Here is an 8,976-nt window from a genome sequence, read left to right on the forward strand (position 1 = left end):
GGGAAAAACAGCAATGCACTGTATTTCGTTTTTACAGCAATATACCGTAAAATAATTTAACAGCATGAATAACGTAAAATTACGGTAAATTACTGGCGTCTCTGCTGCCAGCATTTTACCGTTAAATACGGGAAAAACAGCAATGCACTGTATTTCGTTTTTACAGCAATATACCGTAAAATAATTTAACAGCATGAATAGCGTAAAATTACGGTAAATTACTGGCGTCTCTGCTGCCAGCATTTTACCGTTATTTTACAGAACAATTTTTTACAGTGTAGCATAAGTAATCTATATGACTCAAGTTGCTCAAATAATGTCTAGATGTGTAACGAATACCTTGCATGTACAGAGCTATGTTCTGAATCTGATATACTCCGCTTGTATTCCCACTGTCAGATGAACATTTTAAAAATAAATATTTTTGCATTTCCCCAGAATGTCTTTTTCTGTTTCATTGAAGGTACAAAATAAAGTACTGTTTTTTAATATTGCGTATTTATTTTACATGTAAAGAATTTAACAGGAAATTATTGTAGGCCTGTGACCTGATAGATTCAAATAACTGCTAATTACTTTTAATTAACAGTATTGTAGGTTTTAAATGTAGCTACTTTTGGTGTATTTTAATAATATATATCTTTATTATAACTGGTAAATGTACAGACATTTGGTTTTTATTAGTACTTTCTTAGTTATTATACATCTAAAATGTTTTTTAAAAGTAAATTCCTTTGTAGATTGACAGAGAATCTTAATAAAATTACTTAAAAATTCCTAAATTTACAGAGATTACCCTGAAAAGAAGTTGCTTTTTAATGTATTTTGATATAATTTATTTGTTTTTACACAGTTTAATGAGCAATTATCAACAGTGCTATACTGTAATTTAACCAATTTTGACCGTAAAATTGGCTCTGTATTTTTACAGTTCATTTCATGTAATTTTGTGAAACAGTTCTTTTCCGTAATTTTACGGAAAATGTCTGGAAACTCTGCTGCCAGACTTTTTACCGTTTTTTTACAGATTTTTTTTAACAGTGTGTGACCTGACATGTTATTTAAAAAAATACTATGATCCTAAGAACACAGTTCAACATTTTAGGTTAAGTTCCCCTTGCTATAATTTATGCAAATAAAACTGTCTTCAAATGTTTCCAGAAATATATATATGAATATTGGAAGCAGAAATACTGTATATGGTGTTGGAATAATTTTTTGTATATGTTTGAAGCCACATACTGTCAGGATACGGTGGGGAAGAACCCAACTGCAGGCAGCGTTTCAGGGGTATAACAAAAACAAGATTATTTAAACATAAAGACACAAAGCAGAGACCCATGGTGGGGTTTAAACAGGGAACAGGATAACAGAAAAACAGGACGTAGACTACTAACACTAAACTAAACAACACTTGACATAAAATAAACTAAACTAAACACTTACTTTACTTGAATAGGGTACTCCACAGTGAAACATGAATGGTCATCCAACGTGAACAAGAAAACAAGCACAGAGGTACAAGCACAATGAACGAGCACAGGACAATAGACACGAGTGCATTATAAAGGGGAGCAAATCAAGAAGCGACAGGTGCGTGGCATGAAATCATTAACAATTACTAATGAGGACACGAGAGGGCGGGAACAGAGACGAGACCGAAGAGAGAGTATGGAACGCCAAAAGGGTCAAAATCTCTCCACATTAAACAAGGGATCCTGCCGTGATTCTGCCACAAGATCAAGAAAGACATGACAAGATGAGGCAGAATCATGACAGAACCCCCACCTTAAGGAGCGACATCCTGACGCTCCTCGGCGTGACTTACAGGACAAGACAGACTGAGACAGTGACAGGAACCAGCAAAACAGTGAACAAGATCAGGGGCAGACAGGCAAACATAACATTGGGGTTGGGGTGACATAATAAAAATAACAAACATAGGGGGGGGGTGGGGAAACAAAAGAGTCCACAGGGGGGAAGTCCAAAGGGGTGGTGACTAGGTGGGGGAGTCTTGGTTCGGGGGGGGGGCTCGAGAGCGCGGAGTCCTGGGGGACTGGTTGGGGGCAGGTTTGGCTGCCGGCCGAGTAACCGGCTGGAAGGCCGGCTGAGTCGTTGGCTGAAAGGCCGGCTGAGTCGCCGGCTGGAAGGCCGGCTGAGTCGTTGGCTGGAAGGCCGGCTGAGTCACCGGCTGCTGGACAGGGCTGGAACGCCGGCTGGAATGCCGGCTGCTGGACAGGACTGGACGCCTGCGTCTGGGCAGGGCTGGGTACCGGCTGGGCCGGACTGAATACCGGCTGTGCCAGACTGGACGCCGGCTGCGCCGTACTGGATGCCGGCTGGAATGCCGGACTGGACGCCGGCTGCACCGGCCCCTCTCCGTTGCCTCTTCTTCTTGAGCCGGGCCACTCGCCTGGTGGTCGGCTGCAAGAAAGAGGTGAAGGGAGCGGCCGGTTCCAGTTGGGATCCCTCGGAAGAGGACCCCCAGGACGCTCTCCTCCCCCGCTTGCCACGGAGGGTGACTGGTGGTGACGAGGTAGCAGGGGATGAAGCAGAGGGGGCGGCGATGCCCACAACCCCGATCTGTAGGCTCGACCCTCGGGGATGGTTGCCAGCCCCGTGGAGGAATTCGCCATGGAGGGTTCCCTGGACCTCTCTCGATCCAACAAGGTCTGGAGATGGTCCACGAAACCCAGAGGTTTCAGCCAGTGCATCTCAGCAGGTCCTAGGGGTTCATCGAGGCAGCTATTAAAGATCACTTTGAGTTCAGCCTCGTTGAACCCTGAGGAGCGCGCTGTAGAGAGAAAGTCCATTGCAAAGTCTTTAAGGAACGTCCCTCTCTGCCTGAAGCCGAACAGGACGTGGGCCTGGCGGCTTCTGAACACCACGCTCGGCAGTAGCTGCCTGCTGGGTTCTAACTGGCTCGTTCATTCTGTCAGGATACGGTGGGGAAGAACCCAAGTACAGGCAGCGTTTCAGGGGTATAACAAAAACCAGATTTATTTAAACACAAAGACTAAGCAAAGACCCACGGTGAGGTTTAAACAAGGAACAGGATCATAACAGAAAAACAGGACGTAGACTACTAACACTAAACTAAACAACACTTGACATAAACATAGCTAAACACTGACTTGACTTGACTTGACTTGAATAGGGTAATCCACAGTGAAACATGAATGGTCATCCAGCGTGAACAAGAAAACAAGCACAGAGGCACAAGCACAATGAACGAGCACAGGACAATAGACAAGAGGGCATTATAAAGGGGAGCAAATCAGGAAGGGACAGGTGCGTGGCATGAAATCATTAACAATTACTAATGAGGACACGAGAGGGGGGGAACAGAGACGAGACCGGAGAGAGAGTATGGAACGCCAAAAGGGTCAAAATCTCTCTCTCCACATTAAACAGGGGATCCTGCCGTGATTCTGCTACAAGATCAAGAAAGACATGACAAGCTGAGGCAGAATCGTGACACATACAAAATCAATGCAAGAGAAAACTCTATTGTTAATATGTCTTTTTATTGCATTTCGTGATTCAAAAATATTTAAGATATGTATCTAAATTATGATAGTTATGTATGCTGAATGTTTTATGATGTTTAATCCTATTGGTAAAGCTGCCAACATCTGACCTGCTTCTCTATATGTTTTTTTGTTTTGTTTATGCTTAATTTTGTTCTTTTATTGCTTTATGAAGTTCTTTCTTATATAGGGGGTTTAGCTTTCTTAATTTTAATTTTATGTTTTATGTTTTAATTTTAAATTTTGTTTCATTTTCAGTGACAGATAAATTCAGTTTTTATTCATGTTAGTGCTCAGTTAAACCTTAAATATTGTAAATTCTGAAAATGTTGTCAACAATTGAAAAAATATTTTGGGAATAGGTTTTGTTTGACTTAGAATTTCAGTTATATTTTTACATTTTATTCAAAGTATTGTGATAAAATCATAACGGCAAACCCAGTATTGTGTGTTGGGGTACACCTGCATTTAACAGGTATTGACAATAATCATGATATTAAAAACCATGTTTATACCGTGTTAGTTCTACACACATAATAAAAAATATATATTTATTCGTTGCCACTAAATATTTTAGGAGCAACTGTAGTTACTCTCTGCCACCCTGCACTTGTATTTTAAGTATGATTCATTGGCCAAAAAAGAGAAAACACAAAATAAACAAAATTAAAGATAGACTGACAGCATTACTGATTTATTTTCAAAACAAAAACCAAATAGATATTGCAAAAATATCGTGGTTGTGAGTTCTTTCGGCCACGATAATCATGTAGTAAAAATATCTGAAATTATGACAACCCTAATCGTGTATCATATTGAATCATGAGGTGAGTGTATTATTACTAGGGGTGGGCCGATACCAGTTTTTCCTTTACAATCTGATTCCTATACCAGAATTGTAAGTATCGGCCGATACCGATCCCAGGATGATGCACTTCATTCATTGTCTTATTTAGATGTACTGTGCGCATCCCGGGCGCAAAATGATGCGCTTAATACATCCGCCTTGACGCGCTTAACGCACCTTCTTCTGTAGTTCATAACAGTTACAACACAAAGGTAAGCGATATGTTATATGTTTTACATAAAGTACATTGCATCCTTCCAACAGTTTACTGAGCCTTTTGAATCAGAGGTTTAAAAACAGAGTTATTGTGTGTGAAGCGTTTTACTCAGACCGCTTCCAATGCTTTAAAGGGATCATGTGGCGCAAATGCGTGTTTTTCTGTGTCTTTGGTGTGTTATAAGTTGCCCACAGAGGTGAACGAAGTACACAACTTCCTTACTTGAGTGAAAGTACAGATACTACTGGTCAAATATTACTCCACTACAAGTAAAAGTTGTAAAGACAGATTCTTACTTGAGTAAAAGTACAGAAGTACGTGCTTTTAAAAGTACTCAAGTATTAAAAGTAAATTTCCTTTATGTCAGTTGTGCATTGTTTTATTGTCGTATACCTTATGCCTCTGAAGCAACCTACTGAATACACGCTCACAGTATCAGTTGTATTAAAGGAGTAGTTCACTTCAAATTTTGCAGTGAGCAACTCCTTTAAGAGCTTTATATGTTTAGCACATATATGTTTAGTTTAGATATAATCCTGTATGATCATTTAGCCTAATTATCTTCATTAGCCCCCTAGGCCTATATGTATTTATGAGCAGTGTTCTTATATTTTGTATATTCCCTTTACCAGTTTTACCAGCAATTTACCAGTAAGTAGTAAGGTTCTTGTAAATAGTAAAGTGTAGAAGCCATGTGTTTGTTGGATTTATTACCATTTGTATTACCATAATTTAACTACAAACATAAACTATAGCTAGTATAATAAAACTATGGTATTTTTAGTTGGTGTGGTTTTACTAAAGATTATTAATTGGAGTATGGTTCCTATATTTAGAAAATGGTAAATTTGTGGATACTGTGGTTTTACTGCAAATACCATACCTGCTGAAAAAACAATGAATTTTTTAATCAGAATGAGATTTTTTAATTAAATTCCTCTTTGTAGTGTGTTTGGGGTTTTATTTCAATAGGATTTACCATCCCACCAATAGAATCCATCACATACAAGTAGACAACAAGTATCCATAGTACAATTCCCATTATAACCATTAAATCCATTACATTTTATGTTGTATTTTGGGCAGGGTTCTATTGTTTTTATTTCAACAGGAATACTTCAACTATAGTTACTTCAGTAAAAACATCATTAATTTTCCAAATCGCTTTAAATGATATAGCAGCAGATCAGAAGTGAACACGCTCGCGTAGCTCAAGGTGTATGTGATGATTATTTACCGTTTAGCCGTTATGCCGATCATTTTCATGACAATGTTTCAACGAGCTTAGTAAGACTGAAATACTTGGCAACAGTAAAAGGTCCTGCAGATCGCAAGCCAGATAAATTGCGCACACAGGAAACCCCGCTGCATAGAAACCATTTTCTACTTTTGGACCTTTTTATAAATGTAGTGGAGTAAAAAGTATGATATTTGTCTTTCAAATGTAGTGAAGTTAAAGTACATGTACTCAGAAAAAATAATACTCAAGTAAAGTACAGATACTCAAAAAGTGTACTTAAGTACAGTACTCAGGTAAATTTACTTCGTTACTGTCCACCTCTGGTTGCCCATGCATGTATTAGACACGTTAAATTGCAAAAATTAAAGTGTCGGAACAAAAGATGCATTCTATCTAAAAGCGAATGCTCACCCAGACCTGCCTGAAACACCTTGTGTAACCACACCCCCACAGATCTACGTCAGTTCGTGGTATGATTTGACTAAGACCGCTCAAATGTATACGCAAGTAAGATGGGCGTACCTGTCAGTACAATTGCTTTGGTACATATGGTAAGAGACGTTACATTTCACATTTTCATACGCTTGCGGTATTCGACCAATCACTAAGCACTGGTGAACTGGCCAATCATAGCACACCTCGCTTTTCAGAGCGATGAGCTTTGTTAAAAATCGCCGCGTTTCAGAGAGGCGGGGCAAAGAGGAGATACAAACATGCACGGTATGTGGAACATACAGCGTTTTTTAACTTAAATTGTGTATACACATTGCATTACCTCTAAAACAAACGATAATATTCGTTCTAGCCGTGTCATATGACCCCTTTAATATAAGACACCCAGCAGTGATTACCAACTCCAGCAAAATAAAATCCTTTTAAACAAAACCAAAGACTATTATCTAGTGATTATGCAGAATAATTAAAACGTTGCAACATCTTGGAAAGAGTAGCGTCCTGACTGTCACCGAACACTAGAGTATGCAGAATGGAGAGTGACAGATGACAGCAGTAGCAGAGTTTTCATGAACTTAATGATCTTTTGTTTTCTCCTCACATAAAGCTATCACATGACATAAGAAAATGTTCAAATTTAGCGCTTGAAAACTCTTAAAGCGGTTTCCTAATAGCTCATACTTCTTAAAGCTTGATAAAATTATTCAGCACAGGATCGGATTTTGGATCGTCCTGCCACCTCCGATACCCGATCCTGCAAAAAATTTCCATATCGATGCGATACCATTCCAGAGTATCGGGATCGGCCCACCCCTAATTATTACACCCCTAAAAAACACATATTTGAGTAACTGAACTCCAACAACCATGCACTATATGGTCTATAACCGTCTAGTCTCTTGACTTATTCTTCGTCTCTCTTTGTCCGTCTCTCCTCCATCCCGCTGTCTAACCTCACCACCGTCTCATGATACTTTGAAATCAATAGGGCCATCACAAAGAAACGCATGCAAGGCCAATTTCCTGCCACCATCCCCCACATCCTTTTATTCTCCTCCATCCTCGCATCAAACTCCAGTAGTGCTGGCTGGCTAATCATATCCCTTCTGTGGCACGACGGAAAGACCAGAGGCAGACATCCTGTAGGGTGTGCCCTCTGCCAACCGCCATGTTTCTTCATTTCAGGATCACCACTTCAAGACTGCTTTGAAAGATCTGAATCGATGGATACAGCGATAATGCACAAATGGACAAACATTTGTGTACAGATGCGTACAATTGCCCTGCTTTTACAATCAAACGTAGAGAGACAAAAAATGCATCTGTGTGGTATTAACAAGGTTAATGGCGGGAAGATGCATGAACATACAAATGCACACATGCTGTTATTATCAGTAACGCCAGGCGGCAGCGAAGCGTGTAAATGCTTTTGCTTTGTTGGGGGTAGGGAGTAGTCGCATCTTCACCGTCTATTTTCGCACATGAGAGTATTTGGTTCTCACAATGTAGACGAACACACATACTCGCATTTAATGTACACCTTACGCACTAACACACATAAACACACATTTACATACACACACTTAAACAGTGGACAAATTATTGGTTGGCAGCTCTTTGTCACACCAAGATTGCCCGTTGTCAAACAACATTAGACAATTAAACGCACTGCATTCGCCCTCCCACGCCCACCTGTCAATCAAACCACCTGTCAATGCGCGCCATGATGGACTTCGGCTGTTTCACCACAGGGATTTCTGTCAATCAAACATGACACAATACGCCCATCTGACTCACATCAAATTATCTTTACCATGCTGCCCAGGGTGCTCGCAAATGTCATCACACCCGTGGTTTTATTTAATCCCGGGGATCGCTTTCAAGGTCTATAATCCCGATTGCATACATGTCATTTAAGCCTTTTTCACTATTTCGATTCGACCCCTCGAGTTCGGATTCTATCGGCTGTGGATATGGAGATATGGCATGAGGAACACTAGCTTTTGCGCCGATTTCCAGCGGCATATTTCTGCCATTGATTTTAGTGACTGCTGTAGACAGTGATGGGTGATGGAGCCCGCAGATGGAGCTATTTAAGCATATTCACACACAGTTTGCAACACGAATAAATGTGAAACGCTTTCGCATGCAATAAGAAGGCACATTTAAGAATGATGTGGAAAACCCCACCCGATAAACCCAGATGCACGAATGCAGCTCAAACCCGTTGTGTACGGCGTGATGCCATTGATAAGATATTTCCCGCACAACACAGTCATTGTGTCATTCAGGCCGAGGTCGATGAGTAAATGAGATACTATAAGAGAAACCAATAGCGTCGACCACTATGCATGCTCCTTCAATTTTGTCCCATTAGAACTGATTTATTCTTGATCTGCTCTAGTGATGCACATAACTGACAAAATATAAGAAAACGTACTGCACGTGATTCACTCACTTTTAAGTGAATGTACAACACACAACCTCACGCATACTCATAGCACCGAGACAGCGCTGGCGTGACGGTAGCATGCTCATTGTAGCCTGTCTCAATGACTAATCCTTATGTCTTTGCAAATACCGATGGCTGAATCAACTCCAGTGTGAAGGCATTCCCCTCCGTTTCTTCTCTTTTTTGCTGGAATTCTAATGAAGGAAGGAGCGCCAATCAGAAGACGGGAGAGACCAC

This window comes from Triplophysa rosa, linkage group LG8 (assembly GCF_024868665.1).
Source record: "Triplophysa rosa linkage group LG8, Trosa_1v2, whole genome shotgun sequence".
Classification (NCBI taxonomy): domain Eukaryota; kingdom Metazoa; phylum Chordata; class Actinopteri; order Cypriniformes; family Nemacheilidae; genus Triplophysa; species Triplophysa rosa.